This window comes from Equus przewalskii, chromosome 18, assembly GCF_037783145.1.
Source record: "Equus przewalskii isolate Varuska chromosome 18, EquPr2, whole genome shotgun sequence".
In the NCBI taxonomy this organism is placed as follows: Eukaryota; Metazoa; Chordata; class Mammalia; order Perissodactyla; family Equidae; genus Equus; species Equus przewalskii.
In genome coordinates, this window is record NC_091848.1 from 54,761,029 (window position 1) to 54,777,721 (window position 16,693).

Genomic DNA, 16,693 nt, shown 5'->3' on the forward strand with positions numbered 1-16,693 from the left:
TGCGGTGAGCACCATGACAGCAGGATGTTTATTTGTTCTGTTCACTGCTGTGCCTCAAGATCTTAGCTAGAAGATTTCATATTAGAGTAGTGCCTGGTACAGATAGAGTACTCATAAAGTATTGCCTGAATGAAATTAATGATATACTAATACATTCTCAAAAGGTAATGCTTTTTCTTTTTACTTGATGAGGGCATTGAAATAAATGAAAGCCTACCATTAATTTTCTAAGTTCAGAGATTCATAGGATTTAACTCCATGGAGGAATAATGGAGTTTTATTTGTCCTCCTGCAATTACCTTTTGGAAAAATAACCCAGGTAGCAAAACTCCTTCCCACTCTGATTGTTCCATATTGTCTGGGAAAGGCTCCACACAGCAACACACTGAATAAAAATCTGGATTGCATAAGATCTCGGCCAGCGCTCAACTTTGAGTATATTTAAATTAAAGTGCCTACTCAAAAAAGCACCCATGTGGGAGTATTCAACTTCTCATGCATTTGGTAGAGCAATGATCAGCTGCTAGCCTCCTGTTACTAGTTAGCTTTTGGTTTTCACGTGAGTTCAAGCTTAAAATTTGTAGACGTTTATATTTCAAATTTCTGCAGATATTTTAACAGTCTCAAACTCAATCTTTTTAAACTCTAAGAGTGGGGGAAATAAATCAACAATCTTTCAGTATTTGTTCCTGAAAAATTAAATTCATTGCAACATTTGTGAAAGGTATTAGAGCTGCACAGTGTATGCAATTGCCAAACAATCAAAGTCCTTTGGTCCATAGTGCAAACTTTCCTGAGAAATGGAATGAGTACATTCAAGACTAGACTATCTGAAACCATGAAGGGTCACAATACAGGAGATGCATTTCACTGTAGTAAGTATATTTGTTTCCCAAGAAAACTCATTCCTACACTTCTTGTCCTCTTTTCCTTAAAACACTTTGAACATTTGCTATAGGTAGAGTACTATTCGTTTTCTCTTTCTCAAATATAGAAGAAATCTTTTCACAGTAACATATAATATCAATCAAGGGACAGCCTTTTGTAGACTTCTTTTGATAACTGTTGTTTTCTATTTATTTCCTATTTCCTAAATGAGTCAATAGAGTCTAACCTATCTTCTGCCTCAATTTGCCCTACAGTTATAACATTATTACTTTGAGATGTACAGAGGTTATAGTAACATACCGAAGATTTTACAAACTCTTGGATATGGGGTCCACATACCTTCTGAAATGTGTCTGAACATTCTCCAGGTAAGTAAATTATTATTCGCCAAGTGCCTACTATGGGCTCCAAACTATGAAATGATATTTAATGTTTGATGCCTAAGTGCATAGTTCTGAATTTTACAGGTAAGATAAGATAGGATGTCAAACAAATATCACCATTTGAATTGAGGGCAACATAGCTCTTATACTTACCAGCTTTGCGTCTTTGGACAAGTTTCTTAAATCTCTTCGAGTCTCTTAGCATTTCATTTTCCGCATTTGTAAATTAGTGATAATAAAAGTAAAGAGTTAATACATTAGCCTGATTAGAACATTACTGCAACATAGAAAGGAATTAATAAATACTAGCTATTATTATCAAGGCTATGCCCACTGAAAATCTCCAGGACTCATCATTGCACTTTGCCCACAGTAACAAAAAAATATTTTGCAAGAAAACAATTCAATCGTTTTTGGGAAGATGTAATTATCAGTTATATAAGTCACAGTTTAAAAGAAATGAAATAAACGAATTACTCAGAAGAAGAACAATTCATCTTGGTGGTAAGATCAGACAGTAATTTCTTCTGGGGTTCCTGATAAAAAGGCCGTTATATGATGAAGTGAACGGTATTCTTCACAATAGCCATATAATAAACATAATGACAACTTCAATTCTCAATATAGGCTGATGGCTTCATACCAGAGCCCAATTCAGCTTGGCAATTCGGGAGAAGCAATTTTGCACTGGTTCACAAATTTGGGTGCTTCCCAGGTCTAATCTGAAACTGGCCCCTTTACATGGAGGGTGAGGAGAGACTGAAGAAAGAGACAGCCACTCCAGATTGGTAGATGGCAGGTTTAATAAGCAAAGGAACTTGACTTAGGAGGCTTGCCCTAGTTGCCACAAAATGAGTAGATCTCTGGACCCGCTCTCCAGAATCTTAAAGTTTGTCTAGAGGCCTTACCTGGGCTCAGTCACATATACCATTCAGATGGCCTCAATAACATATTGCTCTCTTGATCAAAGGTGCATCCTTGAAACAGCTCCTAGTGAGGGAATGGTGAGTGGAATGCACATTCCAAGGACAGAGGGGGAGCTGAGGAGCCTCCGATTGACAGGACAAGCTCACAGGTCAACCACGTCCTCTCAATGACCTCTTCCAACAGATGCTCAGGAGCTGGGTGACCTGCTTTCTGCTATTTTAGCTTCTTCTAGGAATATTATCCATATTATCTGTAAAAGGAGATGGACTGCTTGGCATTTTAAGCAATGCTCCTTGAATATTCTCTCCATCAAATAATGTTTTGAAAAATGAGTGACAGCACTTGAGATTGTATTCTAGGCAGAAGATGCCTGCAGGGCAACTCGTCCATGTTGCCATTGGAGTATAAAGATATTTTCCTTACCACACAAAATTGGGAGGTAAATCACTTTGTAGAAGCTGAGGGGTCTAATGGAGACAGTTAGTGATATATGAAGCCGTCCTCTCTTTGCTCTGTAGTGATGTTGTCAGGTATTTTCTACAGACAGGTATGTTAAATACAGCCCAGTGCACAGGCAAATTCGAGGTCAAGTGTCCAAGATTTTGCTCCATAAGACATAAAGTAAATTACTTTATTTTGAAAAAATAAGTGGTAATTATAAACAAAGAACTGCCTCAGGAAGATAAACTCTCAGTAGCGTATCCACAGAATGCCTACTGTTGAGCAAAATAACTTCTAGATAGACTGCTTGTGAAAGAACACCAAAGTAACCAAATGAGGTAATTTATTTTATGGCTTTGTCTTTTATAAACCTGTTAAAAGCAGGGGAATGTCTATCAAAGGTAATTGGCTCTGTTTTAGAACCAGTAGTGTGTTTTTCTTGGGAAAAGATTAGGAAGCAGAGTAGATTGTTTCAGAACAAATCAAATTCAAGCCAATAAAGTTATAACAGACACTTGTATGTCTACTATTCAAAAGTGGTGTCAGATCATTAGGAAAAACATTTTAAAGAAAGAGAATAAAACATACCTTTTTAACCCTTTGAAAACTTAATTCTAAATCAGAAGACTGTTCCTACCAGTTCTCATTATTGCATTACCACAAAGGTGCAGCTTTCCATGAGCAGCAAACGGGTCTGTAGCCACAACGACAGCCCACCTATCATGAACTGATGGCCACAGAGGTGGAAGCTTAGAAAACAGTTTTCTTTTCCTGGTGGGTGTTTCCATGAGGTGATAGAGAATTCAGCAAGAATAAAAGCTGTCCCTAAAGCCTGCCTGCTCCTTGGGTAAGTATCATCCTGAATATTCAAGATTAGACTAGTTCCAAGCAAAAAGCACAAGGCATTTGGGATATCCAACCAACTAATTGCTCTGTACTTTACTTGGAACAGAGAGTTTTCCTTTTTGAAGTGAATCAGCCATACTCTTATAAGGGCAACAGACCACGACTGTTGGTCAATCCATACAAAATAATTAACGATATTCTGCAGATTCCTTAGCAGCCTTGGATGAAAGGAGGAGGAAGGGAGGGAATCGTCTCTGGAGGCTTTATCAGACAAACATTTTAAGATCAAAATGAGAAGGACTGTCAATGGGATCCACTGGAAAATAACCTAGAATTCACAAAATTTAGGACCCGTTTATCTTGTTTTGTAGAACTAGGAAGAATGAGTCTCAATGATGTAACTGGAAACATAGGATTCCACACTCTCAACCCCTGTTCTCCCTTAATACCAGATTTAAAAGCTTTAATCATATTATCCAACAAAAGTTTATACTAGCTAAATTTTTTTGAAGCACTCAGATATATACGATAAGCATAAAATGGTATAAGGTCTCATATTTTAAAATTTAATTTTTTGAATGACACTTCACTAACCTCACTAAAATATTTTGGCCTTCTGGTGGTCCTCATCAAACCAAATCGCCACTGGAGTCTTGAAGAGAAGACTGTATCTTATTGATTGTTTCATCTCCAGAACATTGGCTCACAATAGTAGGGTCTCTATATATCTGTTGTTCTGGGACCGTGAGCTAGCATAGTGGAGCTTATGCTTGTTTCGACTTTTTGGAATTAAGAATTGTTTTAACTCATCTGACAGTCAGAGAGTACAGAAATTTCATCCTGAAGACATCCAAGTGGAGTTTTACATGATACTTGCCAAAAAGCAGTCGTGAATAGAGATTGAATACTAATTCATTTTAATCATTTTTCCCTAGCTTCTCTAGTTCATTCAATTGTCCTGAGAATATGCTGGCATAGAAATAATTAGGCTTAAAACAAGGGGAAAATAATTTTTTAACTTAATCTACAGCATGCATTTTAAAAGTGGCATGGAGCAATAATGGGTAGGATGGCTAACTATAGTATAATCTATAAGGCTGTCTCTTTAAATCAATATGTGGGTAACATTTCCTTTACATCTATCCTACACAATATTGTAGAGCACTGCCAAGTACTAATAAAAAGTGAACTTGCTGAGAAGTTTTCTATTAATAATAATATATCTGTTTCTCTGAATGCATGCCTTGTAGTGAAGCAATACTTTATTCCTGCCCAAAGCAGAGCACTTTCAAACCTAACACCAATCCTGGTACTCAGAAACCTATAAATGATTATCTCAGCCATGGGCTACATAAAATAAATTAAGTTTTAAAGATCATAAAAATAAAACCATGTGTCTAAACATATGGCATGTTCATTGGCAATGTGAATGCTCATCATAAGAGAAATCTCATCCAGTTTGTCAGGAAATGGAACCAAACATTTCCTCCCATGTAAGCCAGAGAGCCCATAGTAGTCTCCCTAAGGGTTGTGATGAATGTACCCGTTGAAATACTTACTACCACTGACAGTAAGCGGTAAAAACCTAGAGCTATAAATGTGGAAAAATAAAAATCCTAAAATTAATATTTAGAGGAAATCCAAACCTCAAATGGATGCTCTGACACTACCAGGAAAAAAAATGGAGCCATCCTGGTAATTAGGTTGGATGAATTCTAGAATAAAAATGGTGCCAGGCATTTAGCCACACAATATCTACATATCTTCCTATTAATGTTTCTTGAAAGTTCTAAAACCATCTGGTTCCATAGCTAAGTCAACGCAGGAGGGAAGAAACTTGGAGCTCCACCTGCCACTTCTTATCACCCTGGAAGTGATACACAATATTTTCCATTTGTATACTGTTAGCCAGATCAAATCATATGTGATGACTATCTTCCCACATGCATGGAAATAGATCCAAACTGGATATTGGCATAAAGCTGGAGGCTATGACTAGGTAGGACTTTGGGACTGTGGAATTAGGTAAATCCACCTCTTTCTCCTCAAAGTACCTAATTACAGCCTTGATTTACACGAAAGTGGAGTAGCCTCCAAACTATATCCGCAATTGTACATGAATACAATGGTCTTAAAAGGACTTAACGTAAATTAGGTACAGTGGGAGGGGCCCAAATTGTGATGACGGACAACAAAAGGGAAGAAGGCACGTGGCATTTTGAGACGGTCTCAATAGACAGGCCTGAGGATTGTAAGTGAACGATGGCTCCACAAACAGGTTAGTAATTGTTCCATAGTGAGCATGATTTTCTTCTACAATAAAAATATTTTTAAAAAAATTTCTGGAGTAGCATAAATTTCCATGGAGTCAAATGTCAATATTTCCTATTCTTATAGCAATAAGTCTTTAAAGATAATGCCTTATATAACTTCAGAGCGGTCAATGAGCATTTGCCCTTCCTTATCAAGAATTCAGTGAAGCTGCTTATCAGTACTCATCCAGCATGCTTCCAAATACGTGAAAACGTATGCTAAAATGCCCTGCATGCCATGTTTCTTCAAAATAGAAACTGAGTTATTTTTACTTTTTAAAATTTATTTATAGCTCTTTTCAAAATTGCAAACTACTGGAACATAATCTTGAGAATAAAACAGAATAATATTTTTCTAAGTGTGAAGATCATAAGACATGGTAGAAAATTTCTTTCTTTAGACTTCTGTAATGTTTCAATTACTATTTTTCTCTTTAAAAAACAACAGAAGAATCCTAACAAAGGCAAGTGAAAATTGCCAGGTATGTAAATGAATATTATAATCCTCATAGTGCAATTGTCTGTCCACTCTGCCCTTAAAATATAATTTCCTGGGAAAACGGCCCAAATTCTAACCTACTCCAGGCAAGTTTTAGCATAATCCTGTAAGGCAAAACACAATAAATCAACTTAATCCATCTCAAAAGATAAGGAGACAAATAACTCTTAGTTCTAGTTTCAAAATCTGTGATGTTTCAATGATCTTAAGTTTCCAAATGCAAAAGATAAAATTAAGGTGCTCAAAATGTCATAAAAATAAATGTGTAAATAAATAGAAAAGAAAGAACTATAACTGCTAAATTTCTTCAAAGAATTACAACCTTTAGGGCTGAATCTAAGCTACTTCTCCATAAAATTCAAGTGATGCCAGGAGAATCGAAATTATCTGTCCCATGCAATCATAAATAGCATGGTAAACATGCTAGTCAGTGCTGATTTTTTCTCTTAAAGACAATGTTTTAGAAAACAGTTAGGATCCGGAGCTAAACAATGGTGTCCCAGAAAGAAAGAAATGGAGGGAGGGAGAAAGGAAGGAAGACTCTAACAGCTAAGAGTCCAGCACAATGACTCCTACACTGCTTAACTTATAATTCCCTCAAAATCATTTTGATTTGTATGCTACACTGAAAGGTGTGTATTTGTTCTCTTTATAATGATGCTACCATATTCAAAAATCTTTATTGCTGTCTTTAAAAGTATGTCTTTTAAAAAATATGATGGAATTTCATAATTTAATAGTGCTTTTACCAAAAATGTTAGAAATTGAACAAAAAAATTTTATACAGATTAAGATAAAGGATTGATACTTCCAGTTTGTGACTATTCCTTATTGTTCTTTCTTTCTTGGAACTGTACTAAAATTTCTTATTATAGGTCATTACAGCAAGTTATTTTTATGTGTTCTAACTGGAACAAATAGATTCAGATTAAAGTTATGGGATTTAAGTTAGATATCCGAAGGGATCTGCTGACAGAAGGGTCTGTTAAGCCCTGAAAATAAGCTTGGAAAATCATTTTATCTGTCAGCCTTTAAAAGGAGTATTGGATGGTTTTTTTCAACTAAGTTTGCCCAAAGACAGAGAAGATAGACTTGCTGACATTTCTCAAAACTTTGTCAGCACTAATTTTCTCTGATTTGGTGATTATGTAATGAGGTCCTTGTCATAAATATTTCTTTTATTGCTTTTCCTGTATTTTTACTCATCACCACCATTCCTCACCATCCCTGCCAATTCTTACGTATTTTTTTCAAAAGCAGCTTCAGTGTAGAAAAGATAAAGAAATTCAATTATTGTGAGCAAGTGAATTTATTATATGAGTATAAATATTTTCTAATAAGGAAAATTAATGACTTCCTGTGACTGTCAATATTTAGGGATACATATGAATTAGTACTCATCAGTGATTAAAATTATTGAAAAACCTCACTCATTTTCTGTAACTCTGGGTTTTTTTTATTATTCTGCCCTACTTGGCCATTCTATCCATAATTTTCAAGTAATCAATGTATGAATTGGGAGATTTAGCTTAGCACTTCACAGTAACTGATTTCCAGAGGCACCTGAGTGATTTTGTATACAAATAAAATTGCTGCCTGTGTATTTCATTCAAGAAGTATTTTGGAAAATCTTTTATAATACTCAGTTGAGTTGGGCCTATTTAATTTGGTTTGGTCTCAGCTTTCATGAGTTTTCTATTTGAGTCAGTGATTTTCAAAGCCCTTTTAGGATTTTTGTAACCTTCCCATCAACCTTGGAAAGGGATCCTGTCTGCTAAAGTCTTGTAAATTACGTTATTTCACACTAAGCGTGCTAATAATTTTTACCAAGCAGGAAGAGCAAACTTACAGATATTCAGGCTACATTTGATTTTAGAAATTCAATTATTATTTTGTATGTGATCGACTGTTAAGAGTAAACCATCTTTTCCAGAGAATTCTTGGGTGACCAATGACAATGTAGTTTGTGGTGGGAAGTTGTATTATTTCAAATATCCTATGTAATCCTTTACTCTGATTAAATACTTATTCCTGATCTAGGGCAATAACTCTATTCCACACATTTCTACCTGTAATCTAGAAGCTTTTGATGAGTATCTTCTTTTGCATCTGAAATTTTATACAGCTGACACGTGTCATATTGCAACTCAGATTCTTCTATCTTCTTCTCTTACTCCTAATGAAATTGTCATGCACTCAGTTGATATTTCTTGCTTTCCTTTTCATAAAACCACAACAAATCTTTGGTGTACTTCCTATGTAACAAAACCCTCAGCAAACAAGCAGGTTCAACTTTGTCAGGATTTCAGTTTGGTGAGCTGCATTGACGGTTGTTCTGGACATAACACACCCACCCTGGATATTCCCGGCATGAATTCCATATTAATTTTTAAGTTAGTTCTAAACTCCAATTTTTGTTGCCCTTGTTGTAATTCTAAAACTGGATGCTGGTGTTCAGTACTATGTTTACATCTAGGTTCATGCAACTTGTCTGTCGTTTTACATAATCACTTGTAAATTTTAATCCAAGTAAATCATAAAGCACGTATGTCGCCCATAGATCTACATGGTTTCCAGGCAAAAGGAGACAAGGAGGAATGGTATATCCCTTTCTCCTCCCTCTGCAAACCATGTACATTGTCATCAAATGCAGCTCTTCAGCCTAGAATGCTAGTCTTGGGACCATCTAGCCATGATAGTGATAGGGAGAAACTGGGGGATCTTAGAATAGGAAGGGGAGGAGCCAAAAATACTGAATGTGCTGTAACATGCTTCCTTGACCTCTTCTCCTGCCACAGCCTTCAACTGCATTTCAACCAGCAGCATTTCAGTAGACAGAAGAGAAAGGTGGATCTGCACTTGATGCACAGCAATAATACAGATGTGGTGGTAACCGAGCAGTTCCCTGAGTGCCAGACGATCAGTCAACAGAGGAGGCTGCTACAGGTAAATCATCCCCACAATCACTCCCCTAAACTCAGCCAGTTACCCAGCGGCAGGTGAAGTCTGCACTCGTTGCATACCACGGCATCGGGTGCATTATGTGTCTTTCTACGTTCCTTAGGACATCAGAAGAATCTTGGCTCACTTAATCCCAATCTCTCACTTGTTAAAATAATTAATTTTTTAAATTTATATCAAACGTACTCTGTGAATGTCAAAATTAAGAAAAATCAATTTAATTATTGAATGGCTGGTAAAATTCTGAAACAAATTCTATGGTAATATTTTTGTTTGTCAGTTTGCTTGGCCAGTACTTTCCAATGTTTTCGATTATATCCAACAAGTTGCATACTTACAGACGCTCTTAAAAACAGAAGGCCTTTGGGCCAGCCCAGTGGCATAGTGGTTAAGTTCACACACTCTTCTTTGGCAGCCTGGGGTTCACAGGTTCAGATCCTACGCGTGGACATACACACTGCTCATCAAGCTATGCCGTGGCAGTGTCCCACATACAAAATAGAGGAAGATTGGCACAGATGTTAGCTCAGGGCTAATCTTCCTCACCAAAATAAAAACACAAACAAAAAACAACAAGGCCTTCAGTGTTTATACAACTGCTATTACCTACTTAAATATAATGTCTTTGTAACTTTTGTCTGCTAGAAGAAAGACTGGATTTTCTGGATATATCTGATATCTAATAGCAAAGGTTATACATTTCATTATTTGATGCAGCTGATAAGCAGATACATATTCATCTTGAGTTATTCGCCATCATTTTGGCTTGGGCTGTGATTGAAATAAATGTATTGCAACTCTGGACAGTGCTGCAATTGGCCAACTCAAAGAATCTGTTTCACTCCCCCCCCCCTTCCTCTCCCTCCTCTTCCTCTGTCTTCCTCTACTTCTTCTTTCCAACAATCCGTAAAAAATTTAAAAACCGTGCTTAGTGTGCTAGCCATACAAAGACAAGCCACAGTCACATTTGTCCTACCAGTATGAGCTGTAGTTCACTGGCCCCTGTATTGGCCTACGATCATTTCTATTCAACCTGTTTTCCTTCCTCCATGAGCAGCTTACAGATTCTTAAATGGAGAGGCTTATACTATCTATTGCTATCACGGAATAAGTAATTTCTCATATTTTAGGCGAACAGAAAAATATTTTCAACAGAATTCATGAATATGTCCAGAGAAATTCAATTAAACTGTGCCTTCATCATTTACCACATGGAACATTCTTATGTTACTTCTCTGTTAATTAAGAATTCTGTAGAAAGCTTTTGTGTTAATTTGGCCATTCTGTACAGAGTTTACACACCCTGTATTCACAGACGTTAGTTTCTAATATTTGATCCTTCACTCAGCACGGTGTAAGGTACTGGGAATATTAGGATAAATATAACCTAGTTTCTGCTTTTAATGAGTTCACAGACTAGTAGGAAGGACAGACAGGTAAATAATTACAATATTAAGCTAAAGAATTTGAAATTTGAGAAACACTTGGCTGCTTTTCCAAGTGGCCAGATGCACGAAGCAGAAACATGCACTTATCTAGGACCTAGGAAAGCGATGTGGCCTGGAGAGACATATTTGAGACTTGACAGTGTACAAGTGAGCTGAAAATGTATATGCACACAAGCCCCTTCAAAGAGAGACGAGAGTGGAGGAGGAACAGCAGTAGGAGCAGGAGGTGGAATAGAAGGCAGTGGGGCAAGGGAAGCCTAGGCAAGAAAGGTTGCAAAGAAGGCAAGGCCATGGGGCCTGCCCGGTGGTGCAGTGGTTAAGTGTGCACGGTCTGCTTCTCAGCGGCCCGGGGTTCGCTGGTTCAGATCCCGGGTGCGGACACGGCACTGCTTAGCAAAAGCCATGCCATGGTAGGCGTCCCATGTACAAAGTGGAGGAAGATGGGAACGGGTGTTAGCTCAGGGCCAGTCTTCCTCAGCAAAAAGAGGAGGATTGGCAGTAGTTAGCTCAGGGCTAATCTTCCTCAAAAAAAAAAAAAAAAAGAAGGTAAGGCCAACAAGTTTAAAGGCTTCAAGGAGCTCAGCTAAGAGAAGGCTGGAAAGTGGCAGCAGAGTTTGTCGTTTGGGAGGCATCTGAGTGAGAAGACTGGGGAATGGCATGAACTGTGAAGCAATGCATTAAGACAGCTACTCTCACACAAAAATCAGCTAGGGAGCGTTTTTCAAAATTGAAGTACCTCTTCCCCAAAGGAAATGTCCAGATGCACTCCTGCAGAGGAAATGTGTGTTTGAAACAGCTTTCTGTTGTTCTGTTACCTGCCTTCTTCACAAGTTGAAAATTAAAGGAAAGTGAAGGACTTGAGACAGCAAATGTACCTTATTTTCCAAGAACCATAGCTTTGTTAGAAAGAAAGCGATAAAACCATAATGAAAGAGAAATTTGGGGTTAGGAAAAGATTTCTTTGCTGTAGTTTAGGATGAGAAAGATTGGAGAATTTTACAAACCAAGAGCAAGTAAAAGGTCAGAAGCTAAAGATAAATGATAGAGAAAAGAACACGATGTCTTGCCTTGTCCCTGAGGCAGTGAGAAGCGATGAGCCCCAGAGTAAAGACAGAAGGGCAAGTGCAGAGGTTTTCATACAGAAGACAGTTTCTTAAGCAAGCAAATTTGCATAAAGATCTTCTAAACAGCTTCAATCCTAATTTCCTCCACTTTAAATTATATTTGTATTTGAGGAAGAGCAATAAAAGGAAAAGGTGGCTGAGAGAAGAAGCTGATCACAGGCTGGTCTGTGTAATGGGTTTCTGCCCAGCATTTCTCACGGGATCAGAGCACTGTAGGATCATGAGGGGAAAGAGGCACTATCAATTTCATTTGAAAGATGACCTATAGAAGAGGCAGAGAGGATTTCCCCTGCCAGGGAAAAATCTTAAATGATGTTCTAAGGTCTAGCATATATCTGAAATACGTGAATTTTGCCTATAAAGTGTTAATTCACTTGAGAAAATGGGATGTATGGCGTTGGGTCACCTACGAGTCTATTCATGGGGAAAAGAAACCCACTAATAGAATTATCTAGAAAGCAAAAATGCCATCTAGAGGCTGGTCACGCACCTTATAGGTATATGATGCTTCATATTCACACAGGGCGGGGTTATTGGGAAGAACACAAGAAGGAGCTCCAGAACTGGTGTGTCGTGTAGCACACGTGTTTGTTCAAGGCTCCCGCACTGCAAGCGAACAGAATACTTTGAAGGAGAGACGCTACTTCAGTTCTACTGACTGTAAAACATTAACTCATGTTTTCAGCCAAGTGGCTGCAGCGAATCAACTTGTGATTATGAGCATTCAACATTCTGTGTGCCACTTATGTACCTTCAGCATCAATTTTGCAGCTGGCAAACTATTGCTATTTATGTTTTCAGTGCATCTGAAATAATCTAGAAGTTATTTTACTTCCATTACACATTAAGAAAAGAACCAACTGTAAAATCATTACTTTGCCAATTTACTGTGAAACCCAAAGGAAATCTCTCAAAGGTATCATTTATTGAATGTAAAAGTGAAAAAAGAAGCAGTTCTTGGAACTAGTTAACAACATTTTGGTCAGGTAGATTTATCAAAAGAATATTAAAGATTTTCAGACTTTTTCCATTTATATTGCTATAGAAATAGCATAAAATAGCTGGTTAAATATCTCCTATATGCCATGTATTATTAATAATGTTATACTCCTTTTAATTCTAAAAACTCGGCACGTTAAAGATTAGTGGTTACCAGAGGGGAAAGGGGTTGGGAGTGGGCAAAAGGGACAAAGGGCACATGTGTATGGTGATGGGTAACAATTAGACTACTGAGGGTGAGCACAATGAAGTGCATTCAGGAATTGATAAACAATAATGTACACCTGAAATTACACAAGGTTATAAGCCATTATAATCCCAATAAAAAAAAAAACTCAGCAAGTTAAGCATGATCTCTGTTTTCCACATAAGGAAACTAAGGCTGCAATTCATTCAGTTACATGACTAGCTAATTAGTGATAGCCAGAATTCCTGTACAGATGCTCCTGAATTAGAAGCCAATGCTCTTATATTCTCAAGGGAGTCCTTTAGGAATTCAGATATATATTTTTAAAACTCTGAAGATAATAGTATCTATATACAAAATAGAATTGAAATATTAAAGCTTAGATTCCTTAATTAGACTCCTAAATTTTCTTACCTCCTAATGTGTGAGATGTGACAAGTACAACATGTGAAACCTCAGGACTTGGATTATCAGTATATTCCAAGCTGCTTAGGCCACTCATCAAAGCCCTGTGAGCGGGTCTCACCTCCCTGCCTCTTCTGAGTTTCGTTTTCCCTTTCTCTGCTTGGGCTGAGCATCGTAGGAGGAATATTTAGAACTATGCAGATTTGACCCACTACACAGTTATCCCATTAAGCATTATCAGGATCCTGAATATTACTTGCTATCCTTTTATGCATCCTTTTAAAAATTCTCCAAGGCCCCAAAACACTGTTTAAGACTAACTTGCACTTGAAGCCTCTCATTGTCCACCCCTCCACCTCATATGAGCTTCTTCACTGATCGTATATTCTGTGCTCCAGGTTTGACCTTTTCTCTCCATTTCAGTGACTCTTTCTCTCTTTCTATGTATCTCTATAGAGATCTGTATCTGTATCTTTTTCTGCATGAGCTCTCTCTTCCTTCTTTCCATTGGTAGATAAGATGACCTACCCCTCCTGACTCAAGTTAACTTGTCCTTCTTGACTGATGAGGCAACTTTCTGTTATACCTATATTTTCCCTTTCCAGCAGTTCAGTCTGATCCTCTTCACCGAATTCTTCTACCTTAGCTTTCACATCGCTGCAGGTATGGTGAAGGTAGTATAATGGCCTCTCAAAGATGTCCACATCCTAATCCTAGTACCTGTGAATGTTACCTTATGTGACGAAAGAGGCTTTGTATAAGTGATCAAGTTAAGGACCACGAGATAGGAAATGTATCCTGGTTTGTCCAGATGATCCCAATTTAATCACAAGGTCCTCAAAATTAAAAGAGGGAGGCAGAAGGCAAAGTCAGAGAAGATGTGACAACAGAAGCAAGGTCAGAGTGATGTGACATGAGGAGAACCTGACTTCCCTTTCCTAGCTTTGAAGATAATGGAAGGGGCCACAAGCCAAGGAAAGCCGGTGGCCTCTGCAAGCTAGAAAAAGCAAGGAAATTGATCCTTCCCTGAGCCTACAGAAAGGAATGCAGTCCTGCTGACACCTTGATGCTAGCCTCACGAGATCCATGTTAGACTTCTGACCTACAGAACTGTAAGTAGTAAGTCACTAAATTTGTGATAATGTGTTACTGCAGCAACAGAAAACCAATGCAGATTTCATCCATCTTAAGAGAATATTTATGAATACTACAACCTCTTACAGCTAATTTCTTATTTCTCTAATTCTTTCTACATTTCAGAGCCTCAAATTTGTAATCTATATCTACCGCCTCCATTAATTCTTTATCTACGCCCTACCTTCTTAATAATGTAAACTTGCTATTCTCACAATTTTACTAAAACTGTTCTAAAACATTACAAAAACATGGAGGCCCTTAAAAGAGTTTTCTTACCAAATCCAATGGAAGTTTTTCTCTCTTTATTTCCTTGACATCTTTTAGTATATGTGATCCTGTTGACTTCCTCTTATATCTTGAAATTACTTCCTTGGTTTCTCTGATCTTTAAGAGGCTCCCGGTGAAAGGCAAAGGTTATTTCGATTATTCAAGACACATGTGGCCACTCTGGGCCATTGCCTCAAAAGTCGGTATCCTCTGGAAAACGCTGAGACTACCAGCTCCCTGTTTCTCTTTCCAGGTGACACTTCTCTCTTCAAGAGAGCAAGAGAGGCTCCTTAGCTGCTGCTCTCAAGGCCCACTGCCTTCTCTCTTCTGCCATCTAATCTTCTCAAGTGTTCCCCACTGATGTTAAGACGTCAGAACTAGGGAGACTACGTGAGTGGGCCTGAGCATTTAAGGGCAGCATCCTAAATTAGTTTTGCCTTCCTTCTAAAAGAGCTGAATCAACCAGATTATACATGAGAAGGAAACTTTACTGATTGGAGTTCATCTTCTTTGTCTTATTAAACAATTAATTGAAGATTGTAACAAGCTGAGGAATTTCAAGTATTAAGAGTTTTGAGTAATTTACGAACTAAATAATAATTTCTTGAATCTTTGAGTTAGTCATTCAGTCATAATGGATTTTATTGACAAGGATATAGTCAGTAAAAATAATGTTTCTAAAGATTATAAAGCAATTGGAAACATGCTAGTTGTTTAATGCTAAGCGAAACAATAAGTACTGAAAATGTAATCGTCACAGACATGGAAAATAAACTTAAAGACACAAAAAAACAGTTAAAAGAAATTCACCAAAATATTAGCAAGAGTTATGTTCTAGTACTATAGTTTTCTTTAATACTCATAGATTGCATAGAAAAGAAAAGATTGGTTTTAAAACACAAGCAAAATGAATGGAATCTCGAATGTTCTCTCGAGACTAACTTGCTCTCTGCTGGATGACTTTGGCGCACCTTCTCCGTGGCTCCTGCTGCTCAGCGTGTGTCACATTTTATTCCACAAGCTAAGCTAAGAGGAATTTGGAACACACGTCAGGGATATCGCCATGCTCTTTATCCCCTAGGAAGCAAGGCACATGTTGAATTATTCTTTAACCCACCCAGACCAATTTTATGTGCTTTTTAGGATATGCTGTGTGCAATTTTTATAAATAAGTAGCCAAATAATGAGATTTTTCTAATGCTTAATGATACAAATAACAAAAAGTGTCAGCAATAGGTAATAAAACATAACTGAAAATCTACCTTTTTCTCCTTTGCAGCCAGAAACGCATGCTGAAATATTCATCTTTTTAAGGACATCATTTAAATAGCAAAAAAGTCACCAAATAATCTCTATGCATGTGAAAATAAGTTGTAAAAACTGCATGTGGAAGAAATTCATCTTCTAGACAAAAAGCCTACCATCACCACTGAAATAACATGACAAATATGTGTCAAATAGCAATGACAGATGCAGGCACTTTCTAAAATAACACAAAATGAGGGTTCTAGGGACGAATAATTTAATTTGCATCCCGGGGGGATGTTTTCATCTTCTTGTCAAAGAATTTACATTCACAACCTGCCACGCACAATTACAATAAAGAGAGGTCTGGGATGTTGTTGTTTGTGTTTCTGTTCTTTTTCACCGGGAAGCAGAGAACAATAACTTTGGAGTGCTGACCATAGGAAGCAAATCATTCGGAATGTTTCCCCTTTCACCTTAGCAAAGTAAATGGTCCAATTTGCAAATTCCAGAGGTTTGGGGGATTACAGTGGCACTAATGTTCTGGACCAGAGGTCTCTGTTGGCTCAGACCTTTTCAAATCAGTGTTTGTGTAGTCACTACCCTATTTCTCCCTTCCCACAG

General features: G+C 37.5%; 1 long non-coding RNA gene across 1 annotated transcript; it reads left to right on the forward strand.

The window, feature by feature from the left end:
- Positions 1-781: 781 nt before the first annotated feature.
- Positions 782-16,441, forward strand: LOC139076953 (uncharacterized). Its single transcript, XR_011529044.1, has 6 exons — positions 782-875; positions 1,143-1,256; positions 3,305-3,486; positions 9,095-9,242; positions 14,363-14,532; positions 16,104-16,441. It is a non-coding gene; the product is annotated as an uncharacterized lncRNA (long non-coding RNA).
- Positions 16,442-16,693: the final 252 nt, after the last annotated feature.